Source organism: Pelodiscus sinensis, chromosome 2 (genome assembly GCF_049634645.1).
Source record: "Pelodiscus sinensis isolate JC-2024 chromosome 2, ASM4963464v1, whole genome shotgun sequence".
NCBI classification, from domain to species: domain Eukaryota; kingdom Metazoa; phylum Chordata; order Testudines; family Trionychidae; genus Pelodiscus; species Pelodiscus sinensis.
Genome location: NC_134712.1, coordinates 32,331,206 through 32,358,404, shown reverse-complemented (window position 1 = coordinate 32,358,404; position 27,199 = coordinate 32,331,206). Strand labels below are relative to the sequence as shown.

The 27,199-nt window shown below is 38.0% G+C and overlaps 1 long non-coding RNA gene across 2 annotated transcripts in view; it reads left to right on the top strand.

Annotated features, from left to right (window-relative positions):
* Positions 1–21,897: 21,897 nt before the first annotated feature.
* Positions 21,898–27,199, top strand: part of LOC106731979 (uncharacterized) — a 46,829-nt gene continuing 41,527 nt past the window's right edge. The window contains exon 1 of one of the 2 annotated variants that reach the window (XR_001368216.3): positions 21,898–22,022. This is a non-coding gene — a long non-coding RNA (uncharacterized LOC106731979). Of the gene's footprint in view, positions 22,023–26,315; positions 26,458–27,199 lie in introns of those variants that run through there. The other variant, XR_003089210.2, reaches the window with a different exon arrangement.

Here is a 27,199-nt window from a genome sequence, read left to right as displayed (position 1 = left end):
TGGAGACAGAGCCAAATTACGAAATAAGCTATTTTGAAATTGACTTGAGCTATAGATGTGGTGTAGACACAGCCATAGCGACAAATTCTACCTTCAGATTCTTCTGTTGAGGTGAATGGGTCCATATGCTGAATAATGCCCCCGTGAATCGGTTTGCAAAAATATATGCCAAAACAGAAACAACACTTCATAGTAAGACATTGACATTGTACTATAAACTGAATACATTGCATACAGAAATCCATTTACTCTAAATATAGATTCACCTTAGTACAGTAAATACACAGGTGTTTAGTGCCTGTAATACAGTATACAACAATAAATATTTACCTTTTTATAGAACTGTTTCCTCAGTAAGATTACACAAAAAATGTTCTTTCCACCTTTATTACATGGATTGAATGGATAGGACTGTGCTAGTCTGAAATCTCCATTTAAAATGACAGAAAGAACGAACGAACGAACGAACCTGGTATGTGGTTTGTCTTATTCATAGGAGTTCATTCGTTCTTTCTGTCATTTTAAATGGAGATTTCAGAATTCAGACCAATAATATAAGTGCTTTTACAAGAGGCATTTCTGCAGTTCCACATTCAATGTTTTTTCACACAAATCTTAAATCATCCCTTTAGTCCCATGATATTTTTCACACATTTTTAAATGCTTGGCTATAAGGATTACAAACACAGAAAGTGTATCTTTGGTTTCTGAAGTCAGCTTCAAAATGAACTATCTTTCCAGTACTTGAATGCAGCTTGTAGTTCATTGTATTTTTGCATTAAGCCTTATGCTAATTTTATGCACATATGAGGTAGTATATGTTTGCCTTGTTTGCCTTGTATCACATCCTTATATATTCCTTTCATTCCAGTGAGTAAGACTACAGATTGGAAAGAGAATACATGGGTTTTTTTTGTTTTGTTTTGTTTTGTTTTGTTTTTAAAGACAGGACATGCACTGTCTTATCTTTGACCATAAAGCAGAAGTAAATTCTTCCTGTCAAACACAGATATATGAATGTTTTATGTATGCTCCTTATTTTTAAAAGTTTCAATAAAAATGTAATTAAAAAACTTGGTTCTTATCCCACAATGTATGTAGTGCATATTGCCTATTTCTTTACAATGTATCAAGAATAATGTGATTGCACTAGTTATAATATGTGACTTCTCAGTATGAATATGAATTATGTGCAGGCAATGGTTTCTGTATCTGTCTTTTATTATGTTGCACAATTTGCTTTATTTTCCTTAGGGCACAGTTTGTGCTCAGTTACCACCTCTGATTTTTGTATGGATAATGAAATATTTATAGTGGCAAACTCTTCAAAATTAGGTGCTCCATCAGTGATTTGTTTGGTATGAATGAATAGATGGATAGGAATACGTAATTTTGCACATGCATTAGCATCACATAACTTATACACACACATACCCATGTGTGTATATGACCATGATTTCAGATGAGTATGGTGGAGTTTTTCCTTCATACATGTATGGGGGACAGTGATCATGAAATAATAGAGTTCATGATCTTAAGGAAAGGTAGAAGGGAGACCAGCACAATTGAGGTAATAGATTTCAGGAAGGCAGATTTTGATAAGCTCAGAGAACTTGTAGGTAAGGTCCCATGGGAAGCAAGACTGAAGGGAAAAACAACTGAGGAGAGTTGGAAGTATTTCAAAGGGACGTTGTTAAGGGCCCAAAAGCAAACAATTCTGCTGTGTAGGAAAGATAGAAAATATGGCAAAAGACCAGCTTGGCTTAACAAGGAGATCTTGCATGATCTCAAAATAAAAAAGGAGTCATATAAAAATGGAAACTAAGACAAATAACAAAGGATGAATATAGGCAAGCAACACGGAAATGCAGGGGCAAGATTAGAAAGGCAAAGGCACAAAATGAGATCAAACTAGCTACAGGCATAAAGGAAAACAAGAAGACCTTTTATAAATACATTAAAAGCAAGAGGAAGACCAAGGACAGGGTAGGCCCACTGCTCAGTGAGGAGGGAGAAGCAGTAACAGGAAACTTGGAAATGGCGGAGATGCTCAATGACATCTTTGTTTCGGTCTTCACCGAGAAGTCTGGAGGTGTGCCTAACGTAGTGAATACAAGCAGAGAGAGGGTAAGTTTAGAAGATAGGATACACAAAGAACAAGTTAAAATTACTTAGGAAAGTTAGATGTCAGCAAGTCACCAGGTCCTGATGAAATGCATCCCAGGATACTCAAGGAGCTGATAGAGGAGGTATCTGAGCCTTTAGCTATGATCTTTGAAAAATCATGGAAGACAGGGGAGATTCCAGAAGACTGGAAAAGGGCAAATATTGTGCCCATCCAAAAAAAGGAGAATAAGAACAACCCAGGAAACTACAGACGGGTCAGTTTAACGTCTGTCCCAGGGAAGATAATGGAGCAAGTAATTAAGGAAATCATATGCAAACACTTGGAAGGTAATAAAGTGATAGGGAATAGCCAGCATGGGTTTGTGAAGAACAAGTCATGCCAAACTAATCTGATAGCTTTCTTTGATAGGATAACGAGCCTTGTGGATAAGGGAGAAGCGGTGGATGTCATATATCTAGACTTTAGTAAGGCATTTGATACGGTCTCGCATGATATTCTTATTGATAAACTAGGCAAATATAACTTAGATAGGGCCACAATAAGGTGGGTGCATAATTGGCTGGATAACCGTAGTCAGAGAGTTGTTGTTAATGGTGCTAAATCCTGCTGGAAAGGGATAACAAGTGGAGTTCCGCAAGGGTCTGTTTTGGGACCCGTACTGTTCAATATCTTCATCAATGATGTAGATATTGGGATAGAGAGTACACTTATTAAGTTTGCAGATGATACCAAACTGGGTGGGGTTGCGACTTCTTTGGAGGATAGGGACATAATTCAAAATGACCTTAGCAAGTTAGAGAAATGGTCAGAGGTAAACAGGATGAGGTTTAATAAAGAGAAATGCAAAGTGCTCCACTTAGGAAGGAACAATCAGTTCCATGCATACAAGATGGGAAGCGACTGTCTAGGAAGGAGCATGGCGGAAAGGGATCTAGGGGTCATAGTGGACCACAAGTTGAATATGAGTCAACAGTGTGATGCTGTTGCAAAAAAAAGCAAATATGATTCTAGGTTGTATCAACAGGTGTGTTGTAAGCAAAACTCGTGAAGTCATTCTGCCGCTCTACTCTGCACTAGTTAGGCCTCAGCAGGAGTACTGTGTCCAGTTCTGGGCGCCACATTTCAAGAAAGATGTGGAGAAATTGGAAAGGGTACAGAGAAGAGTGACAAGAATGATTAAAGGTTTAGAGAACATGACCTATGAAGCCAGGCTTCATGAACTGGGCTTGTTCAGTTTGGAAAAAAGAAGATTAAGGGGGGACATGATAGCGGTTTTCAAATATCTAAAAGGGCGTCACAAGGAGGGAGAAAATTTGTTCCTCTTGGTTTCTGAGGACAGGACAAGGAGTAATGGTCTTAAAGTGCAGCAAAGGAGGTTTAGACTGGACATTAGGAAAAAATTCCTAACTGTCAGGGTGGTCAAATATTGGAATAAATTGCCAAGGGAGGTAGTGGAATCTCCCTCTCTGGAGATATTTAAGAACAGGTTAGATAGACATCTGTCAAGGATGGTGTAGACAGAGCTTGGTCCTGCCTTGGGGGGGGGGGGCTGGAGTCGATGACCTCTCGAGTTCCCTTCCAGTCCTATGATTCTATGATTCTATGTGGCACGTGTCTATAGTTTCACTTGAATGTCGTATTCACTTTTCAGCAACTCCTCCACTCCTTCCTCCATTGCACTTTTTCTGCTTAGGATGAGTTCAGAATTTGGTAGGCTATTTAATGAGTGCAAGCCTTTTTCCATGTTCCAATTCAAATCACCCTTATCTTTACCCAAGTACATAAAATAGTATTCTGCATAGACATTAAGACCCTATGACACTTTTTTCAAACAAAGTTGTTTTGCATAAATTCCTCAGATGAAATGGTTTCTTTCCTCCCTTCTCCCCTCCTTGCGCCCCGCCCCCCACTATGTTCTCTGTCCTGGTATACTACATGCCTAACTTAACACCAGAGCATTCCAGTGTTACTGTTATGTATAGGTATACAGCTTATGAAGCACTGCAGGATGAAAAATGCCATATATATTTAAAATGTTCTCATTATTGCTTTTTAAACCCATTTTACCTCTGTCATAATGAACTCAGCCATGCTTTCTAATTTTTGCTTCCTTTCTGGGACATCAAATTCAGCTACTGTCACCTTGTATTGTATTATACATAGATATCAGAGTCATTCTCCCTAGATCCCAAACAAATCTGACCCACACTGGTTTCTAAAGTGAAATTCTTGATTTATAAGATACCAAGTTATGTGTGTTTTGTAAGCTGCAGCTAGATCAGAAGACTGAGAACCATAAATCTTATGTTTACTCTGAGCATGGTTATATAATAATTTTCAAGAACATATCACTATTTTTTGGCATTTTTGGCAACAAATGGAATATTTATAGTGATTAATTACCGAGATCCCTAACATATAATGTGTGTTTGAAATCCAGGTGAAATTTGGACCTACATATTGATGTCTTGCATTTTCCAAAGGGGATTGTATGGATAGATGTGTCCTTAAATGGAACAAACTTAATGTATCCCTACTGGTACTGTGTCCATTTCTTATGTTCTATCACTTTAATACATTTCTACAGGGGCAAAAAAGCATTAGTTCATTCTTCCCCAGGAGTAATGTCAAAATTCCCATGGCATACACATTCCTGTGGCTATCAGAAACATGATGATCTGAAGCCAAGTTTCTTTTCCAACGAAAGTTTTGGTGATCTGGAATGGCAAAGCAGCATTGATCACAAGTGTATTTTACTATTCAGTATCCAAATTAATATTAGCTAAACGTGAACAACAATTCAAGAGTTTAAGGTCACTTTATTAACAGAAAACATCAATCCTTTGTATAATTCAATTAAAAACATCAATAAACATCTAATTTCAAAAGTCGTGAGTAAAGTATACCAATATACCATATCCAAGAGACACAAATGCTCAGCAACCACTGAATCATTGCCTGCTTTAATAAGTATTCAAAAATTATACTGAGACTTCAAAAGAAATTGTAAGGAATTGTTAGCAGGTTTATTAATGTTTTATGTTTTATTAAAAGTTTGGGTGTACATTTCACAATGAGCAACATCAAAAATCAGACTTTCTGCCTGTAATTTTGCTTCCTCCTGTCTTTCTGCCTTTGGGATTCGCTCTTTTCCTTTCATCAGCTGCCATTTTCAGCAGCATGCAGTAATTTCATGGCTCATTGCAAGCGCTGAAAACCTTTGAAACCACAAATGCTAACCTACCTGGCCTGCAGCCATTTAGGAAGAGATTAATTTAGCAAACAGAAGCAAAACACTTTCTACTTCTAGCCTGTGCATAATTTCACTACTATCTATATTTATTTTACAGTGAGCAGCGTAATGACAATTTCAGTAATTGCAACTCTGTAAAAATTTGCCTACCTAGCTTATCGCAGTATCACAAGACTGTGAGTCAGTCAGATTAGAAAAAGTACAGCATGTGGAACTACATTGGTTGCCTTCCAAAAAATATGTGCCTTATATAAAACTTCAGTAATGTTTTTGCACTTATTTGTATACTTATCTACAGGACAATGGATTCTCCATGATATTTGGTTGGGATGTCTGTGCCTTTTTTATGCACTGTGATTTATGGGTGCTGTTCCCATACTAAAAGATCAGCATGCTAGTAGACTGCAAGTGCCAGCCCATTTCTGCAGACTGAGTTACAAATGGCTGTTATGTTGCTGTCAAGCAATTTGAACAGAACTGAAAGTCCATCTGGGGCAAATTTAAGCTATCATGCTTGGCCTGAATTCAAAGTCTAAATTAGCACACAAACTGTTAGCTTAAAAATAAGTTGAAATTGTTATATTGTTTGTAATCTAAACAAATCATCACAGTATGTGAGTTAACCCACACACTTTCTCCTAATCTAATTTTTTTACTTGTGGTAAAAAATTTCAGACCTGGTTGCCCAAAGTTAGGAAGCCTAAATCCGTAGTTAGGCACTGAAATAAAAAAGCTGCTTGCACTGCTGGGGAGAAACAAACAGCTACGCTCCTAGTTGATGTGAGTGACAATTAGCAAATCTCAGCACCTTTAATAAATTAAATGCTAGAAATATATGGAAATGTATTAACTATAAGCTTTTATTGTCATTGTGTTTATATTTATTTAGAAAATATAAAGCAGCAGCAGCAAGCTCTGAGGGTTTATTGTACATCTCTGACTGTGGAGCATTTTCATACACACACATGAATGACTCCGTTTATCTCTGTCTAGTGTGTTCTGGTAACCAGTATGGTTGCACCATATGCTAAAAGGAACCACTGAGCTATCTTCAGCTCATGACTTCTGTAGTACTGATGGTTGATTTGAGAAATGTAGAGGCTGTTTTCCAGCAATCAGGGCACCAGTTTGGGAAGATAGTCACTTTTGCAAAAAATGGCATTTGGGTGACCTTGAGGCACCTTGCATTATGAAATTGTTACTCCATATCACGGGAGAATGGCTTGGCCTATGGGAATGTAAAATGGTGCTTTCTGCCATTATGGGTTTCAAGAAGTCTGCTGCCAAGTAATATAGAGGTGACTGAATAAAAAAGAGAGAGAAAATGGAGCTTAGCTCTACTTATAAAACAAAGAGCAACTGATGATCATTCTTTTTTCTTGATTTATATCGACTCAGATACGTTAATACCAGGGAACGGAAAGTGTGCAATATTAAATTTGTTTATGCAGTGTTTTTATAATAGCTAATTCATTTAAGCATACAGATACACAGACGGCAGTGGGATGACTGGCCAACCCACACAGATGTACACCTCCAATCTGGCATCCCATAACATTCATAAAATATGTCAACACAGCCTGGATTTCTTCCATGGTTTATGTTAAACTATTGGAGCTCAGGCCATACAAGCAAAATATTTCATATTAGTAAAATGTATGTCCCTAGGAAATATAAAAAACAAATGTATTCTCTCTAAATGTTCAAGCCATGTTCAGCAATGTGCACTGTGTAACAGAGGAGAAATGAACAAGAACAATTTTATTGGTGGAAGAGCGTTTCATACATACTGTTTTTCCTTTAAGCAATTGGGAGTATTTTGGTGCTGTATTAATAACATTTTCTTTTAAATTGTGATGCACTGTAAATATACTAAAGATTCAATCTTAATTGAATATAGAAGTATATACAATCATGACTGGTGTGGAAAAAGTGAATAAGGATAAGTTATTTACTTTATTCTCACAATATAATAACCAGGGGTCACTAAATGAAATTAATAGGCAACAAGTTTAAAACAAACAAAAGGAAGTTTTTCTTCACTCAGCGCATTGTCAGACTCTGGAACTCCTTGCCAGATGATGTGGTGAAGGCTAGGACTTTAACAGGGTTCAAAAAAGAGCTAGATAGATTAACGGATGATAGGTCCATCAATGGCTATTACCTAGGATGGGTAGGAATGGTGTCCCTAGCCTTTGTTTGTCTGGAAATGGATGACAAGGAGAGGGATCACATGAGGACTACCTGTTGTATTCCCTTTCACTGGAGCATTGGGTATAGGCTACTGTTGGCAGACAGGATACAGGGCTAGATGGACTGTTGGTCTAACCCAGTATGGCTATGCTTATGTTCTTAATTTAGATCCAGAATATTGCTGGTACTGTGATGGTAGGAGCAATCACAGTTGGGTACTTGAGTGCATAGATAGGTTCTAGATAGTGCTGTTAACACTGCTATACACACTGAAAGGTGGAGTCCTATCTCCTCTTTGCACCAATCCACGCAGCTGCCTAGGTGCAGAGAGAACATACTGCCCTTCTTTTAGAGATGGCACAGCTTGTATGTAGTAGACATGTGCCCAAACCAAACCCCTGGATCTGAACATCTCTTCAGTCTGGGGTTCTGGCATCCAGGTGGACATTTTACAGCTTGCATCCACCTCTGATATTTAGTAATTGTGATATCAATAGTTTAAGCAATATAGGTTTGTCAAGTACGTCACTAATATGTAACTAGCTACTATGTAATAAAAGAGAAATCAGCAAGTATATTTTAATGAGAGTAATATTCCCCACTAACCCATACATGTCTGTGCATTTCAGTAATAACAAGGCATGACACAGACAAAACAAGGAAATGCACTATGAAAACCATACTATCCTGATCGTACAGTGCAACTTGGTGTTCAATAAGTCTGTAACTCTCACTGAAGTCAATGAGTTTTGTGTGCAGAAGCACTGGGAGTTCAAGCTAGATTTTTAAAGCCATTTTTTCCCCTTGATTTCTAGAAAATGCACATGGAGATAACTGGCAAATGTGTGGATGGACAGAGAGCAATGTATCCTCATTAATACACAAATCTTTACCTACTCTAGCTGCTATAGCCATTGCAATATGTATGTAAAATCACACATTGTTTGGATAGCAATGACTTATCTCCAGGTTGCTATCATAAAATTAAGTATAAACTTTTAGGGACCCAATTCTGGAAAACATCCCTGTTCAGGAGAGGATTATACAAGTGATTAGTTTCAGAACTGGGACTCAGAGCAGGTATTATTGTATTATACGTGTAGTAAACAAGTTAACAGGCAAAATAACTTTTTCATTTGTTTTAATAACCCAAATTTTGAGAGATTACACCTTACCATAGGCCACCAAATACCCAGTTTCATTGAAGCTGTTTTTTTGCTACACGGTGCAAAACATTTTCATGAACAAATAAATCGCTATTTTTTATTAACTTCTTGCTCATCTTACTTATAACCAAAACAATTATTTTAAAATATTAAAGGAAAATTCTTCTTTATTGAAACATTGCCTGTGAAGTTCCAGCTTGGAAAAAATTATTAAAATGAAATTATAAACTTACAAAAACAGGATTTATAATGGAAACACTGATACACCCTTAACTATAACCATGTGAATAGTGCTGCTATTATTTACTATGGTAACATTATAAAAGACTACACTGTTTGGGCCATTATCCTTACAGTTCTCTTTTCAGCACAAATCATTATATTTATTATCTGTCTTCTTGTATGGAGGGTCATGAGAGAGGCCAACCAAAAGCTGAAGAAGCCTGCTTTTTAGAAGGAAATTGGACCTATTTCTAATTCTTTTTCTTTATCAAATACAAGGGAGCACATACTTTTTGTGAAAAATTGTTTCATGTAAGATAAAAGTACAGATTATTGGTGAGAAAATAACATGCTCTTCCCGACATCTTGCCAATTCTCGGGAGATACTGCCAGAGAGATTTTTACCTTCCTTACCCAGAAAATTTATTTCCTTACAGACTTTGAGCAACAGGTGCTAAAGTTTTGAGTATTTATTTAGGAATATAGTGTAAAATGTAGATATCAATTACTCAGAGGTATGTCTTAGAGACTTAGTGGTTTAGAATGACTATCTTACATAGTATCAGACAAAATGGAGGGGCTTAGAAATATTGATAATCGCTTCTTTGTTTCTTTCCTTTCTTTCTGCCCTTTTCCCCCCTTCTCCCTGTAATGCTGAAAACACATTATCAATCTCTCCATCATTCCTTTTTCATTGCAATTGGGATCTTTATTTCAACAAGATGATTCAGAGATTGTTGTGAGTGTGGTCTAGCAGTTAGACCAGCTGTGGATGTGGACTGGGAGGCGAGGCTCCTTGGTTATATTCCTGACTTTACAACTGTGACTTGCTGTGTAGCCTTGTGCCAATGATTCGACTGCTTTCTGCGACTCAGTTTCCGTGTATAAAATGGGTATAACAATAGCTACCTCATAGACATTGGGTGAGACTTGAGTCCTGCCTGGAAAGCACAAAAAGCATTAAACTAATTATTAGCCTGATTTCTAGTAGTGCTGAACTGCACAAATCACAGCTGATGTCATTGGGTGTGCAGTTACTCAATATCTCTTCAAAACAGGCCATATATGCTTATGTCTAGATGTGAAAGAAGCTTCCATCCACTTTCCCCATCTTTCCCTAAGAAAATTGACCATATTGTTGTTAAATAGGTTGCCTGATTTTTGTGTACCCTAAGCCATCCAATGCAGATATTCAATGAAAAGGGAAAAATCACTGACAAGACACAGAATGTGTCAAAAGAATGTAAAACTTTTCTATGGCCAATGTTGTGCCTTTTAACACCAATTGCATACTGTGGTCTTGTGAGGTCACACCAGGAATCAGCATCCCACAGTTTAATTTTGCACTGAAGTAAAAGTCCAATGTGTGTGGTTCAAATCTCTCCTAAACAGCTAGTACGGCTAGCTAGTTGAACTTTTCTACTCTGGCATGCTCAGGACCTGACCGGTGCCGAACCAGAGAATTTTCCAAACCATGGGAGAATCATTACCAACACGTCCACTTCCTACTAGCCTCTTAAAAGACATTTAGAGGTAAACTAGAGCTAAATAATAGCACAGAAAACTGAGAGCCAGGACTGGTGTCCGTAAACAAATTTCTTGGACTGCAGTAAACTTGGCCACACCCACAATCAGCGGACATCTGGCTAACTAAAATCATGCCAGACCATAGATGTTGCTGGACCAGAGAGTGCTGGACTAGAGACGTTCAGCCTATACACATAAACTTCTGTATGATGTAGCACAACAGGGTTCTTCTGTATTTGAAGCAACTTTGCAGTATGTTCTGTTTTCCTAAGGTGAGATGTAATTTATTAAAAGCATGTTTTGGAGCTATGATAAGTAAATATTAATACCAATGGTACAATAGTATTATCAGCCTGACAACTTTGCTTAATTCAGTAAATATTTCTGGCATTGTAAACATTGGCCAGTGCAGCAGCTGTTAATACAAAGTAGGCAAATTGATTGACAAATATGCTCAGAGATACAGGATTCTAGGAGCCTATGGATCAGTAGCTTCCTGATAACTGGCAGAAGGCTCTGGCTTGATTGCTAACAGGTAAATTAAAAAAATAATCCTATGACTTTTTTTGATGAAACAGTGTTTCTTGGGTTTTTAGATTGCACTGCCAATTTACCAGTGTCAATTCTATGTCAGAAAATTTGGAAAGGATAGTGCTGCTTTAACACAGTGGTGCATCAAAAGTCATGTGGCCTAATGCTTTTCACAAGGTTTGATGATTACACATGACAGTTAAAAATTGCTCTGTTTTTTAAGATGGAAGACTTTGTACACAAGGGTTAACTCAAATGGGTTTTATTTTAGACTACCTATTGTTATCTCACAGTATGTCAATAATATGTGCTTCAAAGGAATGGATAGGAAATGTTTATCAGTAGACAATGAAGCCAAATAGATTGTTTATGACAATATGGGAATACATTTCTTTGGCAAGATTTTGAAGTGTAGCAATCGGGTCATTCTTGTGTCTGCTTTTGCTGACATTCATCATAGGTGAACATCTAGGTAAAGCATACTGTGTTTGTATTGGACTTTGATAGCACAGTCCTAAAAGATAACACGGTCAAATACAGCATGTGCTGCTGCTGTTGCTATTTTAATAATCCATAATGTACCTGAATTACTCATTGCAATTTATAATTTATTAGTAAAGTTTATGTACTGCTTTGTGAGGAAAAATTTCCAAGTAATATATTTAGACATTTTTATTTTGCTATATTCATGATATTTACTTATTTATTTCCAAAATTACAGTGCTAATGATTGGAGATCATTCACTGATTCTTCAACAAAGATCAAAAGCATAGTTCTGTCATTTTAAAATCATATGTAAGTATTAATCATTGCATTTAAATTTGGCTTAATCTGCATCTTTCGCGCATCTGCTAAGCTGTTGTCTTTATTTCACAAAGTCACAAATATAAAAATCAAACAAGGCAAATGATGTAGCAGAATGATCAAGGAGTATTATTGCTTTGAGGACTACAAGTATTTAGTGTCTGTCTATCTTCATAATAATAATGTAATTTGTATCAGTTCATTGTGAATATTAATATACTCTTAGCAAGGTGATGAACATCATTTCCAGAAATTCGTTTCTACAAGGCTTAAAAAGATTGCTGAGCAAAGACAATTGAGAGGCACCCTCAATAGTATGGAGAAGTGAAAGCTTCAGCTGCATCCAGTACTTTATATATTGCTATTGCAACCAAAAACTGGAGGCCTTACAAACAGTGGCCAAAAATAATTTATGCGTATTCACAATGAGTTTAGGCATTGCAGATGGACAAGCGTGTTTAGTTTATTGTTTAAGGCAGTATTTCCCAAATGGTGTTCCATGGAATCCATAAAGAGAAAATAAGGGTTCTGCGAGAAACTTCCATTACAATAATATTTTATCATTACAATAAAATAATAATGATTAATAATTAATAGTATGTTGTTTTTGTTTTTAAATTTGCACAATTAAACTAAATGTTGATCTCATGACCTTGTTTAGCATTTGTTTATTATTAACCTTACTTATTTGTGGTCTATTTTTTCAGCTCCATGTATTAGACTGTTATTATGGGTTCTGCAAAATTCTTTCGAGTTTAAAAGGGTTCTGTGGCCAAATAAAATTGGGAAACGCTGGCTTAAGATATTGATGGCATTGTAGTTCTAGAACTCACAAAGAACTCTTCCCTCTCTCCCTGTCCACCTACCCCGATTTACTAGCTTAAAAGATTGTGTCACTTAACTCTTTCCCCTTCCTAATAACCATTTCATGGAATGCTCTTTGTCTTTTGACTAATCATACCCCCTCTCGCTTCTGAAAACCTGGTGTTGCTCTATTTCAAGGAGCTTGTGCAGCATTGAGTTCTGTGAAGCACACAACTTGCATAGCTTTTGTGTATCCTCTCCCACAATCAATACACTCTATTTCCACTCCCAAGGGAGCATTTGTAATCATAGATGGGTGGGCAGAATTTCCTGCTGCTAGTAAATATATTGTATTGAATATGATTCTCTGTTTCCCTGTAGCTTGTGTAGTTATTCCATCAGTGCAAAGCAGGTTTAAAAAAATCTACTATTCAGATCCGATAGCGTGCATACTTACTTTACTTGTACTTACCCACTGGTGGAAATGACTATATATGGACCAGGGTAACAGAGAATCAAGCCTGTTAATTTTTTTTTAATTATTTGAAATTTTGTCAGTATGCCACATTTGGTGTATTTGAATGACATGCACTCTCAAATCAAATTTTCCAAAGAGCCCAGCTCCTACACATGCAAAACATCTGGCCATTTACAGAGGGGATGTAAAAGGAGCAGTTGAAAATTGACCTCTAAAAAATGTGGTCAGTATCGCTCAGTTAAAGCTGAGTAACTGGGGATCCACCTCACTTATTACAACAGCCATGTAATGTGTCGCCAGTGTCTCCTTTCCCCAGGGCAGTCATGCTGATGAGAGAGTTATGTGGGGTTGCCACCAGTGCCTCTCCAGGGACATCCCTTCTGGCAGAAGCACTAGCATTCCTCATGCTTACACTCTGTGTGCTCCATGTGTGGGCAAGCTAAGGGCTGAAAAGGCTTTTAGTCTTCTCTCCATTCGAGCAGATCCATTCAGGAAGAGGCATACATTTAGTTCATGCTATATATTTATTAGGAGACTGTGGTGTGGTTTTTTTAAACTTCAATTTTCTATCAGTGTAGCACATATAATATATGATTCTGTTGCTAATTTTTCCATTCAGATTTCTCTATATTTCCATGGTTCAAGTTCCTTATTTATCTGAAATCGTGAATTTTTCCATTGCATGCACTGTTACATGATGATCATTTTTGCTTAGTTTTATGTTAACTACCACATTCCATCAATTGTCTGAGCTGTGTCACAACATTCAGCATCCTATTTTTGACTAAGAATGTCTTACAATAGCAGTTCTATTGATGCTACAGATCCATTGATTTATTTTACCATGTAGCACCAAAAACATTCATTACAGATGGATAACTAAAACAATAGTTATTAATAATTAATACTTGGGACTTCTAATACCAGCCTTCATGTGAGACTAGACACCACAGTAGGCTGTCTAGATTACTTCTCTCTTTCGACAGAGGGATATAAATTAAGCACTTCAAAATTGCAAATGAAGCCAGGATTTGAATTTTCTGTGCTTCATTTGCATAATCACTTAATGGTGCTCTTTCAAAAAAGTGCTATTTTGAAAGTAAAACCGTGGTCTAGATGCTGAAGGTTGTGACACAGCTTGGACAATTGATGGAATGTGGTAGTTAACATAAAACTAAACAAAAATGATCATCATGTAACAGGGTGTGCAATGGAAAATGGAAATTCATGATTTTTCCACTGCGGTCTAGACCGGTTCTTTCAAAAGGGAAGGCTTTTTCCCCATGCCCAGTATTAAATCTGTACTGCTAGCTTGTGCATTGGAAGCTAGAGTAATAGCTCTTCATAATCTCCAGCCCTTCTTCATTCACTATCTAGAATGCAGGGAATGTGGTCTACATCAGATCAGGACCTAATATGCCAGGAGGGTTTACACAGCAATATAGGGGGTGAAGGGTCTTTTCTCCCCCTAGTGACCATCTATAACAAGAATATAATCTTAGTAGAGCTGTCACTTAATCAGTTAACTGGTGATTAACTTAAGAATATTAATCATGATAAAACAATTAATCACAGTTTTAATGGAACTGTTAAATAATATAATATCAATTGAAATTTATTACATATTTTATATGTTTCTACTTTGTCAAATATATTGAGTTTGATTACAACACAGAGTACAAAGTATACAGTACTCTATTTATATTAAAATACTTGTATCATAAAAATGTTAAAAAAATATTTTTCTGTTCACCTCATACAAGTAGTGAAGTGTAAACTCTTGGGATACATCTAGACAGTAGAGCTATTTTGGGATACCAGCGGTATCCTGAAATAGCTACCCCATGTCTTTTAAAACACGCCCATTATTTTGAAATATTTTTCAAAATAACGGGTGTGCTATTTCGGCATCCCTGTATCCCTTGTTTCACAAACGTTAAGGGATGTGTCAAAATAGTGCATTATTTCAAAATTTGACGCTATGTAGATATGCCAAATTTCAAAATAAGCAATTTCAAAATACAATCGAAATAAGATCTTATTTTGAGTTTAGGGTTCCGTGGAGATGCAGCCTTAGTCATGAAAGCATACCTTACAAATGCACTTAAAAACAAAACAATATAAAACTTTAGAGACTATAATAAATTCAGTCCTGCTTCTTGGTCAGCGAATCACTATGAGAAAAAAGTTTCAGGAGTTAATGCTTCCAGCTTCTTATTTACAATGTTACCTGAAAATGAGAACAGATGTTCATGTGGCATTTTTGTAGCTGGCATTGCAAAGTAGTTATGTACTAAATATTGTAAACATTTGTAAACTCCTTTATGCTTCGGACATAAGTCCAGAGGACATACTTCCATGCAGAAGGTGCTTAGTAAAAGTAATGTGTTACTTTGAGGTCATGTTATAAAAAAGAAGTGGGCAGCATTATGTCCTGCAAAGGTAACCAAATTTGTTAGTATGAGTAATTGGCTGAACAAGTAGTAGGACTGAGTGGACTTTGTCTCTTTAGTTCTATATTTTCTTTTTGAATGCATATTTTTTACATAATTCTACATTTGTAAGTTCATGATAAATATATTTGCACTTAAGTACTTGTATTAAGTGAATTTAAAAATACTGTTTTATTTTTATAGTGCATATATTTCTAAAAAATATAAAGTGAGTACTGTGTACTTTATATTTTGCATTGAAATTAAAATCAATATATTTGAAACTGAAAACATCAAAAATATTTATAAAATTTTGTTTTATTATTATTCGAGTGCAGTAAATGAATTTTTTTTTAAAAAAATCACATGATTAACTGCTTTTAATTTTTTAATCCCTTGACAGCCCTAAATGTAACCCATAAGTCATGTCTCCTGATCTAACCAGTTGTCCTCACTCCTCGCCAACCTGCATTTGTAGTATTACTATTTAAAACATATTCAGGGTAAAGGAAACTATAAAAAAGCAAAGATTTAAGTGAAAATGAGAGAAACTGTAATCCAATTACAATACTTATCATTAAATGATATAAATCACAGTTGATGATAAAGTTATACAATGAATAGAATCAGGATTTTAAATTCATTTGGATTTCCTAGCTCTAATATTGAATACAGGCAGTCCCCGGGTTACGTACAAGATAGGGACTATAGGTTTGTTCTTAAGTTGAATTTGTATGTAAGTCAGAACTGGCTCCAGATTCAGCTGCTGCCACTGAAAATGACAGGGGCTGACTACAGGAAGCCGGAGGCAGAGTTGCTCTGCCCCCAGCTTCCTGGAATCAGCCTGATCAGTTTCAACAGCTGCTGAATCTGGAGCCTGAGACAGAACAGCTGGGGCGCTGCCCGGTAGGTTTCCACAGGACCAACCCGGCAGCACCCCAGCTGCTCTACCCGAGGTGTCCCGCAACAAAATCCTGGTCTGCTGGGGGGGGGGGGCGCACTTGCTGCGTGGGCCCCCCCCCTCCCCCAGCAGACCAGGGAGATCCGAGCAAAGCCGCACAGGCGGAGGGACCCCGCTGCCCGTGCGGCTTTGCTCCTGTCTCCCTGGTCTTCTGGGGAGGTCCAGCAAAGCCGCTGGACCCCCCCAGCAGACCAGGGACACCCGAGCAAAGCCACCGCCTGGGCGGCTTTGCTCATTTGCCCGGAAGCAAAGCCGCCCAGGCAGCGGGACCCCCGCCACCTGGGCGGCTTTGCTCCTGTCCCCCTGGTCTGCTGGGGGGATCCAGCAAAGCCGCCCATGAGCTCCGGGGCAAGAAAAGCCCCGTTCGTAAGTGCGGATCCGACGTAAGTCGGGGACTGCCTGTATAATACAAAACAGGAGAAATACATTTATCTTAGAATTCATATCTAAATAAATAACTCCGCAATTTCATTTGATCAAAAAGGAAAATAAGTATAACTTGTATTGGAAATATAACTAAATATCCAAAGGCTTTAAGGACACTTAGGGTACGTCTACACTGCACACTTATTTCGAAATAAGCTATTCTTCAATAGCTTATTTCAAAATAGCATGTCTACACTGCAGGGAAGCCTCAAAATTAATCGAAGGCAGGCTTCCCTAATGTAGACGTGCTATCTCGATTTAGAACCCCAGGAGGGACTGGGGAGGAATAACTTAGAATGGGCCTGGTGAAGGCTTATTCTGAAATAGCAGCAATGGAGTACAGTATCTACACATGCCTTATTTCAAAATAGCTATTTTGGAATAGGTGTTATTCCTCCTAGGCTATGTCTACACTACAGAGTTTTTGTGGAAGAACGGCCCTTTTTCCGCAAATACTCACAGAGCATCCACACCTCAAACGCAGTTTTGTGCAAGAGAATAGAATAAACAGAGGGGGTTTTACACAATTGGTATTCCTTTTTCTACAAGGAAGAACACCTTTTTGAGAAAGAGTTCTTTCACAAAAGGGTGTGTGTGGATGGGAAAGAGACTTTTTTCCTCAAAAAGAGGAAAGAGAAAAAAGTACAGGTGCCCCGGTGGCCATTCTGTGGATACCAATTAGTTCTTACTTTCGAGAAAGCATCCATGCAGTCTAGATGCTCTCTTTCACAAAAGAGCCTCGCTTTTTTGATGCGCTTTTGCAGTGTGGACGCGCTCTTGCGCAAGAAGTTTTTGCAAAAGATCTCTTCCAACAAAAGCTTCTTGCGCAAAAAGCCTGTAGTCTAAACGTAACCATAGAATGAGGTTTACAAACTTCTGAATAAGGCGTCCGTTATTTCAAAATTATTTCGAAATAACAGAATGGCTGTGAAGATGCTCACATTGTTATTTCAAAATAACGCTTGTTATCTCAAAATAATGGAGCAGTGTAGAGGCGCCCTTACTCATCCATATATATATTCTTTAAAAAATCAGCAATTCTTAGTTTTGAAATTCATTATAGTCACTAGAAATGAAGTAATACTAAAATACTAAGATGTCTGCAGATTTAAAATATTCGGAGGTATTTAAACCATCAGTTTCCACAGACAGGTACTTGAATTGAAACTAACTAACATTTAGATCAGACACCTAGTATCCAATCTGAAAGAAATGCTACTAAAATTGCTCCTATTTTCCTTTGTAACTTTGCCAGTGCCTTATAGCATGATGCTGCACAAGCAACAGAATTATACCACACCTTATCAGTAAAATATGAAAATTCATTTGGATCTGCCACCAGCTATCAATTTTGATGAAAAATGTATCTGATTCCTTTTAATTAGAGTGGATGAAAGCAGAGCAAATAGGTCAGAGTCCACAGTGTTTGCAAACCAATGGAAGCCACATTCTGTGGCAGCCTGCTAAAGTATTCAGGGATAAATTTAGCACATGTCTAGTCACAAGGTTTCTCTATGAAATTTGACAGGGCACTCCAGTGTCTCTTCAGTGGAGTAAGCAATAACTGATATAATCTCAGTAGCATATGTAACACCAAGCATGTGTTTTGCAGATGTGTATACACTAAATGGCATCTAGTTTTCCAGCTTTTATTTTCTAAACAAGGTGCAGGGATTTACTGATTTCTTCTTTAACCCATTCTTACAGAGATTCAGCTAAACTGACTCAACCAGAATAAGTCCAGGTTTACAGCCCTACATGTGAGAGGAGACTCAAACTTGTAGGGACAGATCCTCAGCAGGTGAAAGTTGATATAGTTCTGACACCTAAAGAACTCTATGAATTGCACTGATGACCTAGCCCATGTTTATACACATGTTACTATCTCTTGAGCACAGTTATAACCTTAATTGTACATGTTGGGAAGAAATATTCTTTGGTTATCACTGGAAAATATTCTGTTTCCATTTTTTTCTCTTCTTAGTTTGTTACGAGGCCATTTATTTTCTTCCATCATTTTACTTTTTCAAATTTGCATTTTGGGTGGATATTACATTTTATCACAGTTTTCCATCAGAGTTAGGAAAGACTTTTAAAAAAGTCCTTTACAGTTTCTAATGCCTGAATTTCCCATTTTCTTTCAGCCTTTTCCTGCTGCTAGGCAATAATTTTTTGTTGCATTTTGCAAAATAATTATATTATTCTGCCAGTTCAGCCAAATACTTTGTGTCCTATTCTTTTACTGGCCTAAAGGTGACTTTCATTTTCATTTTGACTTTACTCTGGACCTGTTTGGAGGCTCAGTCAGTGAAATAAAATTGCTTTGCAATTATTTCTACTTACAGATATATGACAGCTAGAATTTTTATGTTAATTAATCTTTGTTTTCTTTTAATATTGTGTGACTGCCTATCATAAATTGCCTTGCAAACCTGCTTTAATACATTCTATAAATTATTGTGGATTCTCTCAACATGTACCATGACTTGCAAATGGTTAACTTGGCAAAGATTTCTCTTGTTTGCCCTAATGCCTACTATGTATGTGTTTCAGCATCTGGGAATGGTTTGAGCGTCTAGCAATAATTGTCATTAAAAATAAACTACATCTCCCTGAATATTTTGTCATATTATAATCCTGTTATAAATGTGATTCTATATGACTAAATTAACACACATTTAACAGTAATACTAAGTGGACTGAGGCTGAAAAGAACAAACAAGATATTACATTTCTTCTTGTTTTGCTGTCTCATAGTGAAATTAGGAAGCAGTGTTTCCTCACCTGCATGCCCAGTTAAAGGCCATCTGTTTCCTGTTTAACTGTGATATCTTACATGGTTTTTCCAAAGATCCAACACATTAATCACAATAATCCCAGTCAAGATTAAGGGCCAAATCCTGCTGGCTTTATGCAAGTAGAGGATTGCTCTAACATGAGTAACCGGAGCAGGGTTTAATCCAAAATATGAATTAAGAAGTATAATTTCACTAATTTTTCAGTTCTGTTACTATACAATTTCTATTTTTTTTAATCTTATGGTAGGCTGACTACTTTGAGTTCATTACATCAGCTTGAAGTCCCTTATGTTATGCTAGATTACATTGAGTAGGTGATGTTGTGATCAATGATAATTATATTAGTGAAGTTGTGATGCCCTGCACTGTATCTGAGAACCTCTATGTTGTAAATTTTACATAGATTTAAAAATCTGGGAGTCAGATCTAAGCCAGGTATAATACTACTGATATGATGGAGGTGACCAGTGATAAATTTGGTCCAAGTGCCTTACTTTCATATTTGCTTCATGTTTTGGTGGTTGGGGCTTTGAGGTGACCTTTGGTGTTCAGGTCCTCCTAGCAAGTGTAAGCGGGGGAATGGTCCCGCTATTGTGGGGAACTTTCCTGGCTTCTATACGCCCCGGTGAAATGGACCAGCGAAAGGATCTGAGTCCCCGCTCCCACTTCCTTTACCCCACAGCTCCCCTGCTCCTGAATAGCAGAGTCCTCGAAACCCCAACAAGGCTGGGCCCAGGTTTCCTGGGGCTTAATCCCTGACCTTGCAGTCACTAGGGGCAGGAGTTAGGGTGTTCCCACTCCGAGGTGCTCTCTTTACACTGCATGCTTTCTTGGCCCAGTGATCATTTCATCAGGTTCAAAGCAAATACAATTTATTAAACATCAACTGATTAAAGAGAAAAGAATAAAAAAAATGAGAATGGTTAAATGAGAACACACAGCCCTGCTCTGTAGCACAGGGACATCAAAACAGCAGTCTGCAGAGTGTAAGGACAGTTCACAGTCTCTTCCTTAGAGGCCCTGGATGTGCTGCAGGGTGCTGCAGGCTGGACACACTTGCTCTGGCAGTGACCACACAGCCTCAAGCTCTAAGTGGCCAGACCCCTCTCCCAGTCCAGAGCCTCTCCCCACACTTTGCAGTTCCCAGCTGCTCACCACATCCAGCTGCAGGCTGCTTGGCCCATCTCTAGCTCCTTGCATTGCTTCTGTGTCCCTTTTGGCTCTCTGAGCACTGCCAGTCTGCTGCTCAACACAGGGTCTGCGCTCCTTGAGCCGTGTGTGTCTGGCTCTGCTGCTGCAAAAACTGCCCCTCAGCACAGCTTGCACTCCTCTTAGCAGTCTCTCAGCTCTCTCCTTGCTCAGAGAGACCCAGACGGAGGACGGGTCCTGGCCTCTTGCTTTTCTCACTGGCCTGTCCAACTTGTCAATCAGGCTGAGCTGGAGTGTTGGCTGCTTTCCGTTGTCTCTGGGGTCTGTCAGTCTCATGGACCCTTCCCCTTTTGATACTGGGAGCTGGCAAACCAAAAAACTCCCACAGAGTTTCAATAAGGGGCTAACAATCCCCTTACACAAGCAGAGCCAGAAAGGAACTACTTAGTGCCATATAGTCTGTCATGGATACATTACAAACTAATAAATATAATTATAATGTAAGAAATAAAAGTAATGCACACAAGGGCACCAAATTAAGGTTGCACAGGGAATCTCTGCTCCTACTTGCAGTGTCATCCCCTTTTCCCCACTCCCAGTGCCCCCCAATCTAGATCCTGGTGTAACCTATCCCCTTAATGGTTTCCAGTCTTAGTTTCCAGTCCCAACCAGCCCCAAATTATTTCCTCCTCACTGGACCAAACTCCATTCTTTGCCTTCCTTCAATCCCTAATTCTCTCTGTCCTCCCTCTGAGGCACCTTGTTTTGTTCTCTGTCTCTTCCCTATGCACTCTCTTTACTCCTTACCAAGCTCACTCCCCTCTCCACCGTGTTTTCTCCCCCCACCCCATGTCTTTGATTCTTGTTCTCGCTTCTCCCCAGCTTCTGATTTTTCTGTGCTAGAACCAATTTTCATTGTCTTTCTCTAGGGCTTCCACAAGCTCAGCTCCCCCCATGCCCCTCTTGGATTTAGAGGTCACTGACCTAAACAGAGCAGGAAGGAGAGAGAGCATTTCCTGCAAGGTGTGAGTATGTATTGGTGGAAGGAGACACAATGTAGCCATGGGGTAAACACAGCTCCTGAGTACTGCCTACTGGCTAATCTGGCTATTGGAGGGGAGAAAGAACTTTACAAGTAACAGTACTATAGTAAGTTTCTTTTTGTCCTTTCATGCTGTAAATATCATTTTGGCTGTCAAAGAGGCTTGTCTGAACTCCTTATACTTATTGTTAGAAAGTTCTAGCAGTTGCTTATCCAGAGCAGTTTAAGTTTCAGGGGTTATATAGAAACTGAGAGCAAAATTAAGTCTCCCCATAACCCTTTCCCAGAATAAAGTTATAATCATAATCTTCTGTGTGTGTCTATCATGGCTGCATGGGTTTTTTTCTGGAGCACTTCTATCAGGTACTCTTTGTTTGAGAGACCATTTAAAATTCTGGGATCTTTACAATGTTCATACACCATATCCTTTCCCTGACATTACACTGTTGCCTGTGACTATTTTGAAAGTCAGGCCCATGCTTAACTTTTTGATTTAAAAGAATTCATAGCGGGGTTTTTCATTCTTATAGATTTGCTTTCACAGGGCAAAATGAAGGTCTGGCACTCCAGGGTGTGTGTTAGCCTTGGGATAATGTTTGTGACTGAGAAGTATACAAGGCAAAGAAATAGCTTTTGTGGGTGATTAAATGCTGAAGTGAAGCTGAGGTGTTTGATAACCACAGAAGCCATTTATTGTGTGTATACTCCAGTGCCATGAACATTATTCCTATTATACAACAAGACAAAGGAAGATTCAACAAACCATAACGAGAAGAGTGAGAGGTATTTGTTGTAGTGTTTTGCTTGATAGAAGTTTGGAAGTTCTGTGCTGCTGTATTCTCAGATTTTTCCATGTATGTGGAACATTATTGGATGGAGAGTAAAGCCAAGGAAGGGTGTGGCCTGCAGAGGAGAGAAATGTGTTTGGTAAATAAATTATCAATACAAAGTTTCAGCATATTTTCTGAAAGGGAAATATTAGATTTTTCTAGGCTGTGGCTGGGGAGAATCATCCTCTTGCTCTGTAACACCTCATAATTACATACATTGTCAGTGGAAGACACCAGGCCATAACGCTTGCATTACTAGATTATGTTATTGAACAACAGTGTTTACTGTGTCATGCTTTATTGCTCAGGAAGATTACATTAGTCTTGTTCATAATAGGTATATTTTATTTTGTTAAGTTATGGGAAATATGTTCAAGAATAAAAACATGAATTCAAAAATATTTAGTAATGTATAGTAACGTGCATCTTCAGTATACTCTGTAAATGTTCTTTAGTCCTCACAGACACAGCTAATGTGGCTCAAACATTGTTCATAAACATCAGTTTAAATTTGCAAGTGGCTATTTGGTTCTGCATGATGCACACTCTTTTCTTTCCTTCAGCTGATGACAACAGGGTTTTTATTTATTGGTAGTGGAATTCACTGCTACTTGGGGGCCCACTCAAGGCCCATGCTTCACTTCAAAATCTCATTGTAATGCTATTTTGAGTGGGACTTAAGTATGGTGTATGGCTTATGCTGGCCTTTTGTATTTCAATTAATTCCATACCACATTGACACACACATGAATGTGAACAAGGGGGTTAGAGCATGAAAAAGCATGTCAGTTCTTAGCGTTCATTTTTTAGTATCTATTATTTTTCTGTTCACATTTTTTTATTCAAGGAGGGCATGTCTACACACCAGGGCAAAAGTCAAATTAAGCAATTCAACTTCAGCTACATCAATTGCATAACAGAAGTGAAAGTAGCTTAATTCGGCTTTTGGCATTGTTTACACAGCAGGCGGTCAAAGGAAGAGCACTCTTCCTTGGACTTCCCTTACTCCTTGTGAAATAAGAAGTCCTCCAGCTCACCATTATTTTGAAATAATGGCTTGCTGCATAGGCAAGCTCTTTGTTACTTCAGAATAACATCAGTTATTCCGTAATAACGCTGCTGTGTAAACTCACTCTAAGTGAGCAAAAAGAATGCTGTGTGACTTAGGTGACGAGTCACCCGCTCCAAACAATGAAAAGTCAAAAGAAATCATTTGCAAACAATCCTGTGGCTGATAATGTATGTATACAGTGTTTATTAAACAATTGTGAGCAAGGAATAAATTGGTAAAATTCAGTATGCATCTAAATAATTTGTCAGTTGATAAAGTACTATATTTGTCAAAAATATAAAGATAGAAAATAATTCAAACAGCTTTAGTCACAACAAGTCTGTGAAGTATATAAATATTGTTATCCCCATTTTACAGACGCTAAGTTCCTGCATGAGTGGCAGAACTGGATTTGACTTCACAGTGTGTTAAGAGAAAAAAAACTTGTGACTATGACTTTATTGTAGTGTCTGTAGAACTCTGTTATGGGAGATTCTGAAAATTTTATGATACATTTAACTACTGCAAGCAAAAATTGCAGATTTTGAATTGCAGCTACTTTCAGGACTTCCTAATCACCTTCATGTTCATTCTTTTAGGCCATCCAGCATCTACAAATTAAACACAAGTCCCTAAAACATTATATTATTCTCCTCTTTTGTTTGGTGTATACAGGTGAGAATTAAGTGCTTATTAAGGGTGATAGATTGACAACCCTAGAGCCTTTATAGAACACATAGAGCATAACAATAGCCTGTACCTGTTATTCACAAAACAGCAGTGGGTAAGCATTGCCCTCTTGTCCCACTAAAACAGTGGTTCCCAAACTTTTCGGCATCATGCCCCCTTTTTGATTTTTGAGAAACCCTTACCCTACTTCTCCCTCCCCCTCCCCCTTCCCCCCCCCCCCCCCCCCCCCAAATAGCAGCAACAGTTGTTGAGAAAAAAAAAAACCTGACTGGGGCTGAAAAACAAAAATAGCAGCAAAACTTGGGCGGGGGGGTATTGACGCGGAGGGGGAGGGGCTATGTCACCTTGAGCCCCCCCTGGAATTTCTTCACGCCCCGCCACGGGGGCACAGCCCCCAATTTCGGAACCCATGCACTAAAGAGTGTCAGTGCTGACATGACCAGATACTGTAGTTCATGTTTCAGATCCACTCCAAACTTAGCTTCTTTGCTGAAACTACTAATTTGTTGTGTTCTGTAGACTCATTTCACATAGTTTCAACTGCCTGATGATTCTCAGCTGATTAAAAATGTTCACTAACTAACAAGCTGTGAGATGTCACCATCTGATTGTACTATATTTTACACACCACCACATGTGGTTTTACAGCTTGGTGCCCTCTTCTGTGACATGCTAAACTAACACCCTAACACACACATTTTTTCATTCCAATGATTGATTACTCTAAGTAGCCTTGAAATGCCTAGCAGTTGTTCAAAATGAAGGCACTCTCTCATTGCTATTCTTGACCATATTTCATATTATTTACAGTATCTAAACATTTTAAACATTCATTTTAAATGATAGCTGCTACTTGGTTGTTTATGGAAAGTAAAAATGAACTAATGGGAAGTTTATTTTTGTGTATAATATAAGCCTCGACAAAAAAGGGTTTTAGACTGTCTGATTTGCAGTTGTTTTCAGTTATAAATTTCCATATGAATTATAGGATAATATTTCTGCTCTAGAGTGGAATGTGGATACAGCTTTCTTTGTGGCATACAACATTAATGTGCATATTTAAATGACAAATAAAGTTCTACTCATTCTAAATTATCTCGAATGACTATAGTATGAGGAAAAGGACTGTTCTACTCAGATGTATCATTTAGAGCTTGTTTTCATTCTCCTATTATGTGACCTAATTTTTTTTTAAATGAAACTGAGAGTTGTGCTCTCCTTTTGTTTTACCCAGCAGATGTTATTGCCATTATCTACTTAATTTGAAAGCTGCAGCGATTTTCACTGTTTCTTCCTTTGAGTGTCATTGCTGTATAAAAAAATGTGAGTGTAGCACAGGTCATTTCAAGTTACACCCAGAATGCTGGCCTGACCTTAGAAATAACAATCTTGTCCTTAAGCCCAAGTGAACATGGCTGGCTATAGCGCCAATATGCAGTTAAGAATATGTAGAATAATAGAACAACAAAAGAGTGGTGGTTATGAGAAAAATAGCATTGTGAAAATACCATTGAAGGCCAAATTCTGCTTAGACTTAATACAATTCTATGTAAATTGCACTGATATGGAGTGTAAATCAGGTCAGGAATTGGCCCTTTATAGTTTAATATTTATGCTCTGTTAATTATTTCAATATAAAACTTGCTCAGCTTGCAAATTAAATCTAATATAAATTATACCTGTCAGCGCTGCAAACTCAGAATGATATTTATAAACTGTGCTGTATTCTTTCTGGTTCATACATCATCACCAATAATAAAGATTCTGGAATCAGAACTTAGCTGGCAAGTTTGTTGATGATGCATGAGATAGGGTAGACCACAGCTCTTTCCACAGCTGCACTGACTGCAAATCTGACACTCTTTAAAATATTGTCACTAAACATTTATCGTCTGAAAGATGCCATATGGTTCACCAGCATCTGCTAACAGCAAACATCCAATGGCCTATCCAATGGCCAAACATGGCACGGTAGGTGGGGAAGGCTCTGAGTTACAACAGAGAATTGTTTCCCGGGTGTCTGGCTGCTGAGTCTTACCCACATGGTAATGGATCGCCATATTTAGGGACAGGAAGGAATTTTCCCCTCAGGTCAAATGGCACAGATCCTAGGTTTTTTTCATCTTCCTCTGCAGCAGGTGGCACAGATCACTTGCTGGTTTGAACTAAACTAAATGATGGATTTTCTGTAGCTTCAAATACTGAAATCAAGATTTCAGAACTTCAGGATCTCAAGCAGAGATTATGGCCTGTTACAGGATTGGGTGGGTGAGGTTCTTGGCCTCCAATATACAGGAAGTCAGAGTGGATTATCATGATTGTCCCTGCTGGCCTTCAAGTCTATAATACAAAGGGTAAAAAATACAAAATCTAAAAAGGACCCCTTTTTGTAGTCATTGTCCTGACCACTACCCAATTTAAAAGACTAGAAGGAGGCTATGTGTCATCAATATCTGTCTTTCTAACTCTGAGAAATCTGTACTGGGTTTATTGTAATTTTCATCATTTTCACCTCATAAATCTCCCTCATAATTCTTATTTCTAAATCCTTTCCCCAAAAATGGGTCTGTTCCAAAATGTACTTGTGCTTCTTGTTTCTATAACTTAGTTTGACAATTTGTTCCCTATTTTAGCTACCCTTCATGTGTTGCCTATAATAATATTAAACAGAGTTGGGTATGGTCAGTATTTGGGTCACAGACCTACAAGAAAA